A 13,757-nucleotide genomic window follows, 5' to 3' on the forward strand; every position below is an offset into this window, starting at 1 on the left:
AAAGTATGCAGAGCTGTATATTAGAGAAGTTATTAGATTGCATGGAGTACCTGTTTCCATAGTCTCTGATCGGGACCCTCGATTCACTTCTAGATTCTGGAAATCTTTGCATGGAGCGTTGGGGACTCGTTTAAACTTTAGTACGGCTTTTCATCCTCAGACTGATGGGCAATCAGAGAGAACTATTCAGATATTGGAAGACATGTTGAGAGCGTGCGTAATGGAATTTAAAGGATCATGGGAAAAGTATTTACCGCTGGCAGAGTTCGCTTACAACAATAGTTATCATTCGAGTATCAAGATGGCTCCCTATGAAGCATTATATGGAAGAAAGTGTCGTACTCCATTAAATTGGTATGAACTCAAAGACCGAAGTGTTCTTGGTCCGGATTTAATTCAAGATGTAGAACAGAAAGTTCGAGGAATTCAGCATAACCTCAAAGTGGCCTCTGATCGGCAAAAGTCCTATTCTGATCTTAAAAGGAAAGAAATTGAATTTCAAGTTGGAGATAAGGTGTTTTTAAAAGTGTCTCCATGGAAGAAGGTGTTGAGATTTGGTCGGAAAGGAAAATTGAGTCCTCGGTTTATTGGACCATATGAGATTGTAAAGAGAGTAGGACCTGTAGCATATCAGCTAGTTTTACCCCCTGAGATAGAAAAGATACATGATGTTTTTCACGTTTCAATGCTTCGAAGATATAGATCTGACCCTTCTCATATCGTGACACCAGAAGAGATTGAGGTTCGTCCTGACTTGACTTATGAGGAAGAACCGATTCAAATTTTAGCCCATGAAGTTAAGCAATTGAGGAACAAGACCATTCCTTTGGTCAAAGTGTTGTGGAGGAATCACAGAGTAGAAGAAGCAACGTGGGAGCGTGAAGAGGATATGCGACATCAATACCCTCATTTGTTCGTGCAATGAAAATTCGAGGACGAATTTTCTTAAGGGGAGAGATTTGTAACATCCTCCATGCCGGGTTAGTGATTAATTGCAAAGTTTCAACATTTGGTGATTAAAGTAGAACAATTATATAGTTTAAAATAAAGGTTGGTAAATATGAGATTAAGGTGAGGACCAAATGGTCATTTGCAAGGGGAATTTTTAATTAAATAAAATGCTATGGGGTATATGAGAACACGTGTATTCCAGAACCTCCCATTTCTTCTCCCTTCTTCCTCATTTCTTCTCTTCCTTCTCTCAACGTTGGGCTTGCATTTAAGGTAAGAATCTGAACTTGATAGTTTCTTTGATGTTTTATGATTGGAAATGAAAGCTTGGATGTTATATAAGCTAAAGGAAAGCTTATATGACATTAAACAACAAGATTAGGGTTTTAGAGATAGATTGGAAAATGAGTTTATAGATGAGATTTTGATATGGATGAGGTTTTGATGTTTGAATCAGAATTTTGACTTGTCAATAAGCTAATTAAGAAGTATGAGGGGTTAGAATTCAAATTAGAACATATTGGAATTTGAGTTGGATTCTTAAATGCTACATGGAGAATTAGATTTCTAAGTTTAGAGGTATTTAATGGATAATAATTAGTTTAAGTAAGTGTATGAGAGCTAAGAGTAGTAAAGGGATTGAAATATGTATGTTTGAGTTGAAATTAGATGATTTTCGGGCTAAAAATAGGATTTCTGGGTTAGGGGAATCGGTACCCATTCAAGGGGAACCGATACCCCTTCAACGAATATGATTTCCAGAATGCTAGAGGGGAATCGGTACCCCCAGGGGGGGAACCGATACCCCCTCATCGTATATGAATTCCAGATTGCTTAAGGGGAATCGATACCCCAGGGGGGGAACCGATTCCCCCATGAGAAAAAGAAGAAGAAAGAAAAGAAAGCAAGACTAAGCTATTAATTCTTTTAATTAGTAAGCTATTAAAGCTTAATTTCAAGACACAGACGTCTGATGATCATCTTAAAAAAATTATGTTTATGTAGATACCGAGCCTACTCGAGTTCGGGAACAATCTACAAGTAGGATCGATCGAGGAAAAGGCAAAGAAGTATAGGTGAGTGCATATGCATAACATGAATACAGTAGTATATTCAGTTCTAGACTTGTGATAAGTCTAGATTCCATATTTTGACACATGATTACATTCCATATTATGATACATGACATGAATTTGTATTAAATGTATTACATGACATGAATTCATCTTATATGTATTACATGACATGAATATGCAGAAAAGTTCTATGCACTATGTGATAAAAGTATGTAAATGATATGCCTATGTGTTAAAGGTATGGAAATACTATGTCTACGCGATATGAACTACGGGAAATGTATAAGCCCATGTTATGTAGATGAGAACTATAGGTATAGTTGGCATGCCAAGGGTAGAGGGTATACTCGGTTCTTTAGGACATATGTATATCCTTTGGAACCTGTGTGAAGTCTTGAAAGACACATACTTGATCCATAGTATATGTATATGATTCTTAAAGGATTCTACGTGGTCCTTATGGACAAAATTCTACGGGCACTTCGGTGCAATTCTACGGGCACTTCGGTGCAATTCTACGGGCACTTCGGTGCATTTATACGAGCTGTGGTGACAGCATAGTGCACAACCTCACATTACTCAAATACCTTAGGTTCTCAATATGCTATCATGGGCCAATAAACTTATTAATACTGAATAATGAATGTTACAGTCATACGCTTACAGGTATGGATATTGTTAAAGTATACTACATTGATTAGTTACATGTTTGCATCTCATCTCATATGATCTTGACATATTCATTACAATACATTGCCTTATTATTGTTGCCTCACTAAGTCGATGACTTAGCGTGTGAGTGTTTCACACGTAGGATCCGAGGAAAATAGAAGAGACAGGTGAAGCAGCTTGACAGTATTACTCCTGCAACCATCAGATCAGAAGCAACTTATCAGTAGGTTATTTTGTTATGTAAATAGCAGTTGGCATGTAATTAAAGAGTTAAGTTGTGTATGCTCTGAATATTTTTGTAAACTTATATTACAGTATGTATTATTGTATTTTCTTATACAAGTCCCAATATTTTACTATTATTTATTAAGAGTGTGTTTTAAAGTCAATGTAGTATCTCTGACTCATATCCGGGTCGGGTATGGGTTGGGGGTGTTACATAATCCGATTAGATAAAATTGACAAAAGATACAATGTCTTATTTTTAAATTAAGTGTTGCAAAATTGATTGACATTGCATCTATTTTGATTATGCTTGTTGGTCATAGAATAGGAAACATATACATGGTGCATTTAGACTCTATAGATATGACTAATTTATGCCTAGTTGCTAAGGATGAGCATGATAGTTAGTTATGACATAGGAGACTAGGACATGCTAGTATGAGTGTCTTGCAACGGTTAATTCAAGGAGATTTGGTTTGAGGGTTGCCTAAACTAAAATTTGATAATGATAAAATCTGTGATGCTTGTGCTAAAGGAAAAAAAAGCGAGTTTCTTTAAATCCATTAATGATGTGTCAACTAGTAGAGTATTACAATTGATCCATATAGATCTTTTTGGGCCAACTAGGACTACTAGCTTGGGTGGAAAACAATATGCATTTTTCTTGGTAGATGACTATTCTAGATATACTTGGGTTCAATTCTTAAGTACTAAAGAATAAGCATTTGAAATTTCATCACATTTTCAAAAGTAATCCAAAACGAAAAAGGTTACTCTATCACTATTATTAGAAGTGATCATGGCACTGGATTTGAAAATCTTGGATTTAATGAGCTTTGTAATTCTAATGGTATTATTCATAATTTTTCAGCACCTAGAACCCCTCAACAAAATGGAGTTATTGAGAGGAAAAATCGAACTTTATAAGAAATGGCTAGAACCATGCTTTGTGAAAATAATTTGCCAAAATATTTTTGGGCGGAAGCCACAAATACTGCTTGTTATGTTGTAAATCGAGTAATGATTAGGCCAATTTTAAAGAAAACTCCATATGAAATTTTCAAAAATAAAAAGCCTAACATTAGCTATTTTCATCCTTTTGGATGTAAATGTTTTGTTTTAAACAACGGTAAAGAAAACCTTGGCAAATTTGATGCTAAAAGTGATGAAGGAATTTTTCTAGGTTATTCCTTAAATTCTAAAGCTTATCGAGTATTTAATAAAAGAACTTTAGTTGTAGAAGAGTCTATACATGTTGTTTTCGATGATAATCTCATTCTGAGGAAGGATTCTTGTGTTAATGATGATGTAGGTATTGTACAAGCAAATGACGTTAGACATGATGTTGGAGAATCATCATCAAATGAAGAAACGAAAGATGAGGAAACTCATGATCCTCTTGAGAATCCAACCATTGAAGAAAAGAAAGTATCTTATCCGAGAGAGTACAACTATGTCAAGGATGGTGAGATTATAGGTGATCCATCCAAAGGGGTAACTACTCGATCTTCTCTTAGAAATATTTGTAATTATGTTGCATTTATCTCATGCATAGAACCTAAGAATATTAAAGAAGCATTAAATGATGAACATTGGATTATGGCTATGCAAGAAGAGTTAAATCAATTTGAGAGAAGTAAAATATGAACATTAGTTAAAAGGCCTAGTAATAAATCTACTGTAGGTACTAGATGTGTATTTAGGAATAAACTTGATGAGAGTGGTAATATAGTGAGAAACAAGGCTAGACTTGTTGCTCAAGGGTATACTCAAGAAGAGGGTATAGACTATGATGAAACATACGCTCTCGTAGCTAGGATGGAAGCAATTAGAATGTTATTAGCATTTGCATGTTTTCATGAATTTAAATTATATCAATGGATGTTAAAAGTGCATTTTTAAATGGTTTTATTAAAGAGAAGTGTATGTGGAACAACCTCCAGGTTTTGAAGATTTAAAATTTCCAAATCATGTTCTTAAATTGAAAAAAGCTCTTTATGGTTTAAAACAAGCTCCTAGAACTTGGTATGAAAGATTGTCAAATTTTTTAATTGAAAAGGTTTTTCAAAAGGGAAGGTTGACACTACATTGTTTTTAAAGCATAAAGGTAAAGATTTATTAGTAGTTCAAATTTATGTTGATGATATATTTGGTTCTACTAATGATGTTCTTTGCCAAGAATTTTCTAAGCTAATGCAAAGTGAATTCGAAATGAGCATGATGGGGGAGCTCTCATTTTTCTTGGGACTCCAAATCAAGCAAAGAAAAGATGACATCTTCATCAATCAAGCTAAATATGTCAAAGATATGCTCAAGAAGTTTGGACTGGAAAATGGGAAACCTCTTGACACTCCAATGAGCTCATCAACAAAGCTTGACATAGATGAAGGAGGTAAATGTGTGGATGTTAAATTATATAGGTCAATGATTGGCTCTTTGCTTTATCTAACTTCAAGTAGACTTGACATTATGTTTAGTGTTTGCTTATGTGATAGATTTCAATCATGTCCTAAGGAATCACATTTACTAGCTGTTAAGAGAATCTTTAGATACCTTAAGGACACTCATAGTTTAGGACTTTGGTATCCTAGAGACTCTAGCTTTAGCTTGCATGCCTTTTCTGATGCGGATTATGGAGGATGCAAATTAGATAGGAAAAGCACCTTCGGTACTTTCCAATTCCTTGGAAATATGATGATTTCTTGGTTTTCAAAGAAACAAAATTGTGTTGCATTATCTACCACTGAAGCGGAATACATTTCAGCCGTAGTTGTTGTGCCAAGTTTTATGGATGAAACAAGAGCTTTTTGATTATGGATTTGAAGTAGGTACCATTCCTATCAAGTGTGACAATACTAGTGCTATTTGTCTCACTAAAAATCCCATCCAACACTCTAGAACTAAGCACATTGAAATAAGACATCACTTCATTAGAGACCATGTCACTAAAGAAGATATAGTTCTAGAATTTGTTGATACTTTGCACCAATTAGCAGATATCTTTACAAAACCTTTAGACAAGGAAAGATTTGGACACTTAGAAGAGAATTAGGTTTAACTAACTTATCTTCACTTAGTGTTTAAAATAATTTTAGCACTTTAAGAATAAATGAAAAATGCTTATAATAAATTTGATTGCATTCTTTGCTATTAGTTAGGGGGAGTTTATGATTCTTTGTGAAAAATTGATTATATGTTCAAATAAATTTTAATGACAAATTTGCTTGATTGAACATAGTTAATTTTTCGTAATATGAGTTGCTAATACCACTAGAGAAAATTAATTTAGCATTTTGAGTGTTTAAAATCAAATTTTAGCAGTTTTAGTGCAGAGGGAACCGATACCCCTTGAAGAGGATCTGATTCCCCCTTTGAATGGGAACTGATTCCCTCCTTGAGAGAATCGATACCCCCACGGGTTCTGGATATATCACGACCAGAAAACCCATTCTCTCAAAATCTCTCTTCTTTCTTAAACGTCGTTCATCCTCTCTTTCTCTCTAAATCTCCATTTTTGCCAAAATCATCAAATACAAGTCGGAATTAGATCGTTCTTCAACTTCTAATCCTTGCAAACAACATTACATTCTCATAAAATCCAAATTTTCAAGGTAATATTTCAAAATCCTCTATTTCATTGATTTTTGAACTTAGGACTAGTTTTGATTAATTCTAAGATTAACATTACATCGGGCATTGGTTATATGATGATTTACAACCAATTTCGTCAAAACACTCAATTTTTCAAAACTATTTTAAATTTGAAATAAAAAAATTAAAAAATTGTTGTTTTAATTGATGTTTTGATTTAATTAGTTTTTATAAAAACTATACATATTATGATTTTCAAATATTATTTTCCAAATAGTTTTTTCAAAACATTACCCTTTAGGATTCGGTTTAGAGAATCTTGAAATATTGAGGACTCATTTGAGTTTTGGGTTTATATTGCATACATGTATTTAAATTTGTAGGTTACATATTCTATTCTGATTCTTAAATCATGTCAAATCCTAAATGACCTAGGACATTGTCTAGTAGCTCAAGTCAAAATCGACCTCTTATTCCTCCACCCAATCCAAATAACCCAATATGACCATTATGAACTCTATTTTCAACGTACCTGGTTGTGGACAAGATCTATACGATATGTACCATACTTGTTTTGAGTCATACAAAATCTGGGAAGAGCGTATCCCTTTGATCCAAGCTATAGAAGATATGGACTTCCAATATCTTCCTACTCTTAAATCCTAGAAGTTTGATAAACTCTTTAAACTCAAACCTTTGGTTTATCATCAATTAGTTCGTATTTTTCTATTCCAATGTGGTATGTGTCCAAAACGAGCGTCGATATGAAACTATAGGAATTCGATCCTATCTTTTAGGACAATTCATTTTTATTGACTCCGGCACAATCGCTACCCATTTTGGATAGATAACTCAGGTTTAATGAAAAAGAGACTGTGGATTCACCCTATAAGTCTAAGGATAATAAGAGTACCCTAAGAACTCATCGTGATAGATTCCTTCATTATTTGATCTCTTAGTGGTTTACACCATCGAAGGTAGGTACTCCTCCCTTAGGAACATAGATATGTGGTGGATATTGTATCCAACATAAAAGAAGATTAATCTACCACAGATCATCTTTAGTGAGTTTCCATAAACACTGTTCCTTCCACGAATATAGAAATCTTGGTTTATGATTGTTTCCTTAGTAATTTGTTTATCAACTCGGTCTTAGGGTCAATGGGTTTATCGTCCGAACTCAGAACTTTTAATTGTGAAACATTTTGATGTTCATGGATTGTTTTATTTTGGGTGTTTGAATTTGTTGGATAATTGGATAATTGAACTTACATGTTTATATATTTGGTTTGATTTTCACTTTTATTTTGAGCTTAATGTTTATTTTTGCATCATTTACATATTAGTTGCATTATGACCAATTTTTTGCCTTTCACATTGTTTATGATATTGAATTATAGAACTAATGGCTAATCTTTCTCTTGATTATGATCTTAGCAGCTTACGCTATATTTAGTTATCAATTGGCTAATTGTTTTTCAAAACTTGTTTAAATCTTTTAAAGGTCTTTCTGATTTAACAAAAAGGGGGAAAATATTAAAGTGTTTTTAAAGGGGATAAGTGTTAGAGTAAGGGGGAGTAATTTCAAAACTTGATTTCAAAATCTTAAAATTACTAAAATGTTTTGTTATATCAAAAAGGGGGGAGATTGTTGAAAATATTTGATATTTCGATATAACAAATTAAGATAATGAATTTTAAGATTTTCCAAAAGATTTTCTAAGTATATTCGATATAATTATTCGAATATCAAAATATTACTCCAAATCTTTCAAATGTCATTTTTAATTCTTACTCAAGTGTAAAATTAAGTTTAAACTAAAATAATTTCAAAAACAATTTTACAAAATATTTGAACCATTTCAAAGCCAAAAATTCCAGATTGCTCAGAGGGAACCGATTCCCCCCAAGGGGGTACCGATTCCCCCTGAATGGTTTGGCACCTAGAAAAACAGAATGCTCGGAGGGAACCGATTCCCCCCTGTTCAACGGTCGAAATATTTGAATTTACACTTAGGGAATCGATTCCCTATAAGGGGATACCGATTCCCCTCACGCTCCAAGCAGAAATATTAATTGTTTTCACACTTAAACGGCTCCAATAACTTCATTAATGATCCCCAACGTTCAGAAGTGATTCAAGGTGTATTTAAACAAGCTTAGAAGCCATTGATCAACAACAAGAAACAACAAGCAACTAGAATCAAGAGAGAATCAAAGAGAAAGCATCAAACCTCAAGTTTGAGCATTTCAAGCTTATTTTTCATTCGATATTCATTTTGCTTTCAAGAATACCATTTGTGCTCATTTGTAATTATTTTTGAGTGTTTTTTTTGTTCTAGAATTGTGCAAACATCTTACCTTTTGAGGTTTTCCTTGTAAGTTTACAAATTTGTGTATTTCTCTTTGAAAAATAGTGTGCTCAAGAATTTGGGGTATAATTTTTGAGGGAGTTGTAAGGTTACTATTTGTCCTCAAAATAAAGAACAAATTAGTGAATTTGTTGGAAATTCTTAGTGTGGATAGCTAAGGTAGTAGACGTAGACTTTGGTTGAGAAAATCGAACCACTCTAAATCGTTGTGCAAATATTTTCAATTTTCTGCAAAAGCTTCCACCAAAATTTTAATTGCCAATTCACCCCCCTCTTGGCCATTTCTATCAATCGATTATTTCAACAAAGTCGATTCGGGGAGTCAGAGGAGCGTTCAGGTCAAAGGTGCGTTGGAATATGGAGTGATACAGACAGAAGGATTGGCGGTGCAGAGTGTTGATTCTGAAGACAGGCTTCATGATGTGCATATAGTATCGAATAGTGCGCCAGGACATAAGGACATGGACGATAGTTTTGGGCTTATGTCCATCAACAGAGATTTGGGTATTATTGGGAGAACAAGTCAATTTCCCATAGCTTAAGGCTCCAAGAAGTGCAAATTGAAGAAATTTATTCTCTCAAATTAGCAGATATTGTAAAATTGGATGGCTTTCATGAAGGTGATTCTGGGAGTCCTTTGTTGTATAATCAAGTTACAGTCGCCAATCCTAGAGTCAATTCTCATAAACCCAGTATGAAGGGTTCATTTCGTCCGAGGAAGAAAACCTCTACGAGAATCACTACTGCCACAAAGAAAAAAATCAATTGGAATCGGTTCACATGCAGCGTAGAAGGGGTGTAGATGTCTGAATATGAACGGGTGTTCTGGTGGAAAGTCTAATTCTGGCGCGGAAGCGGAGATGTCACTTACGGTGGGTGAGGCTTTGGGCGTGGAGTTTTCTGGGCCGAGGGACGATGCGATCAAGGGGATGGAATCGATCGAGAGAAGGGGTAAGCCTTGAATTGATGCTTTAAGTTTGGTTCATTTAGAATGGTGTGTGTTTTATATTCATGGAATCGAGTCTGTTAGTATTATCATGGAATGTTAGAGGATTAGGGAAATTAGAAAAATTAAGAGATATAGCTCGGGTGTTGGAAGTGATAAGGTAGGAGTTGTTATGCTACAAGAGTCCAAAGACTATGAGGTTAGTGGGCAATTAGAAAGAAGATTGAAAGAGAAACATTATAAGGAAATGGTGATTTCGCCTGTCGAAGGAGCTTCGGGTGGTCTTATTTCTTTGTGGGACTGTAGTGCTCTGCGAGTTAGTGATCAAATTATTTTAAGAAGAAATTTAGCAATTAAAGGCAATATGACTGTGAACAATAAGAAAATAGGTGTCATTAACGTTTATGGCCCTAATGTGCAAGGAGAAAAAAGAGTTTTTTTTTAGCAACTAAATTATGTTATTGAAGTCTTGAACACTCTTGTTATAGTTGGGGGTGATTTCAACGTTGTTAGATCGATTTTAGAAAGAGTTGGGTCTCTTGAGCAATCGGCTGCTACGTGTTTGTTCGAGGATTTTATTGCGGCTTGGGGGTTAATTGAAGTTCCAGCTGTGGGCAGTCCGTTTATTTGGTTCAGAGGTGGGGTTCAGGTGATAGCGAGTAGGCTTGACAGGTTTTTAATTTCAACTGGCATTGCCAGTATGTTCCCCCTACTCATACAATCTTCTCTTCCTAGGGGTTTATCCGACCACAGGCCGATCATTTTAAAAGTTAATAGGAATCATAAGTTTTTTAGGCCTTTTAAGTGATTTAAGCATTGAGAGAACGATTCTATCCTCGTAGATAAAATTAAAAGATTATGTGCAGTGAATAAAGGGTATGGTCTGTCCCAAATTCTTGACTTGGTCAAGAAAGCGACCAAGGACAGGGAAAGAGAAGTCAGGCAGATCAATCACGACTCCGCGGAAGAGATTCGTAAGAAGTTAGATATTCTTGAAAATAGAGTTATTGCGGATCCAAGAAGCAGTTCTAATCTGTCCGAGGTCATCTCTTTAAAGGTGCGACTGTGGGTTGTTTTGAGAAAACGAAGAGCGTGAATAGTTACAAAAATCAAGGCTTCGGTGGTTTAAAGAAGGCGATAAAAATACAAAGTTTTTCCATCTCACTGCTATTTCTAGAGGCCGAACCAATTGGATTTCAAAATCAAGGTATCAAACTCGATCTTTAAGAATCATGTTGGAATACAAAATGTTTTGTTAATTATTTTAGGTCTGGATATAATGAGGTTAAAACCATTCCTCTGAAGAAATTTGACATCCCGTTGAAGAGATTAAATTCTGCTTCTTGTCATTTTTTGGAGTCTACTTTTCGGAAGAGGAAGTTTGGTTTGTAATTAAATCGCCTGATGGGTCGAGAGCTCCAGGGTCAGACGGGTTTAATCTAGACTTCTTTAAGAGGTTTTGGTGTGATATTAAAGGGGAAATTATGTCGTTTATGGAGGATTTTTTCTGGGGTAGAATTGTGGATTTTTCATTCAATAAGTCTTTTATCGCCCTTATTCCGAAAAAGGTTGAGTCTATCTCTCCCGACGACTACAGACCTATATCTTTGGTGGGTAGTTTGTATAAGATTGTTGCTCGTGTTTTGGTTAAGAGGATGGTGTCTTGGATCTCGGAAGTGATTGGAGAAAACTAGTTCGCATTTATTACCGGTAAACAAATAGCGGATGTTCTTTAATAGCGAACGAAGTCATCGATGGGCTGTCCAAAAGTAAGAAATCAGTTGTTTTGTTCAAGGCAGATTTTAGTAAAGCTTATGATACTGTCGACTGGAGGTTTTTGTTCCTGATCCTCAAGAAGATGGGTTTCGATAGGAGATGGAGGATTGAATAAAATGTGTATTTTGTCACCTCGAATTGCAGTGCTGGAGTAATATCCTGAAATCAGGGTAGTGATAAAAATGAGAATTTTAAAATTTAGGGATTAATTTAGGAAAATTAAAATTCAAGGATTTAAATAGGATTATTTCAGTATTGGATGAAAGGGGTAAATATGAAAGGATTATAAGGGCATTATGGTAATTTTAGCTTAAAAGATATTTCCCCCCTTTTATAAGAATGAAACACGTGGGTTTGGAGAGCTATCTGGAACTCTTCTTTTTCTTCTTTCTTTCTTCTTCCCGTGTGTTCAGCTCAAGCCTCAAAGGTGAGTTTTAATTTTGATGGTTAATTCTTGAATATTTGAGTTGTGTTTTATTCTTTGAGTGTTTATAAGCTTAAAGAAAGCTTATATAAGCTTAAAACACCAAGAGGAAAGAATTAGAAGGAATTTCTATTAAGAGTTTAGAAATGAACTTTTGTTATAGAAAGGTTTTTAAAGTTCTAAGGATGGATTTGATTTGTCAATGGGTTTAATTGAGAAGTTAAAGGTGATATAATTGAATTTAGAACACATGGAAAAGTTGATGAAATTCTTTAATTCAAGAATTATGGTGGATTATGGGAGATTGTAAAGTGTTATAGTGTTATAAGAAGGTTTATATATGTATAGATAAGTTTAAGGTACAATGAGGGATTAATAAGTAGAATTTGGGGTCAAAACAAGACATTTTCTTGCTCAAGTGTAATTTTTGGGTTGTGTGCATCTATACACATTCAATGTATACTGATGCACTCTCAAATAAATAACATCAAATGCCCTTAGTGCATCGATGCATAAGGAGTGCATCGATGCACCCTCTTAAAATAAAACATCGAAGGTGATTGGTGTACGATGCATGGTAGTGCATCGATGCACATGTTAAGGATGCATTGATGCATGGTATAATGTACCGATGCACTTCAATAGGAAATGAAATAAATCTTTCTTTCAGTCTAAGAAATTATAGATTATAGTATATCAATGGAATATTGATAGTATAAATATGATTGTGTAGACATCGATCGAAAGCAAAGTTCGGATAGGTCTGCAGAGTAGATACGCAAAGAAAACAAGAGCTTAAGAGTGTTCATTGAGACTAGGTGAGTACATGATAGTAAGTATATTATGTTAAGGAATTAAGACTTGCGATGAGTCCAATTCCTATATTATTTGATATAAGTACTAAGCATAAACATGTAGTGATATGGTGTTAGATGTTTGGTATATGAGTAAATGCATATGTTTTTAATTTTTGAATACATTTTTATGTGTGAACTATGTAAATGCATGTATTATGATAATATGTCATATGATCATGAGATATATGATAAAATATATATGAAAATAATATGACTCATATGTGCTTCTATAGTTATATGATATGTTATGTATATGAAATGAATGACATGAATACATGTTTAGTATAAATATATTAGATGTTATAATTGAATGAAGGGATTGTATCGAACATGTGTTGTATAGTGATCTATGAGATATTGATAATAAGACATAAGATTGCATGATATGTATATATAAGTTTAAAAGATAAGAAATATGTTATGCATATGAGAAAAGGTATATGTGATGTGATCATGTGTGAAAAGGATGAATAATATGAATTTCATGGAAAATGCTACGTGAAAGTAAACTACGTGACTATGTGATCATATGAAATGTGATAAAGAGCTATGTGAAAGAACTAGTGATATGAATATGTGAATGTGTAATGAGGTAAAAGATAATGCCCATGTCATGTGTTATGAGATCTATAGGTATAGTTGGCATGCCAAGAGTCGAGGGTCTACGCGGTCCTTCGGGACATAGTGGTCCTTCGGGACATATATGTTATATTGGTCCTTCGGGACATCTACGTGGTCCTTCGGGACAAATTCTACGCTCCCCTAGTGGATTTATACGAGCTGTAGACAGCATAGTGCACAACCTCTATGTATTCACATACCTTAAGTTCTCAATAGTGTGCATGGGCTTTGAAAAGAAACATAATT

This window comes from Hibiscus syriacus, unplaced genomic scaffold (assembly GCF_006381635.1).
Source record: "Hibiscus syriacus cultivar Baekdansim isolate YM2019G1 unplaced genomic scaffold, ASM638163v2 tig00110202_pilon, whole genome shotgun sequence".
Lineage (NCBI taxonomy): Eukaryota > Viridiplantae > Streptophyta > Magnoliopsida > Malvales > Malvaceae > Hibiscus > Hibiscus syriacus.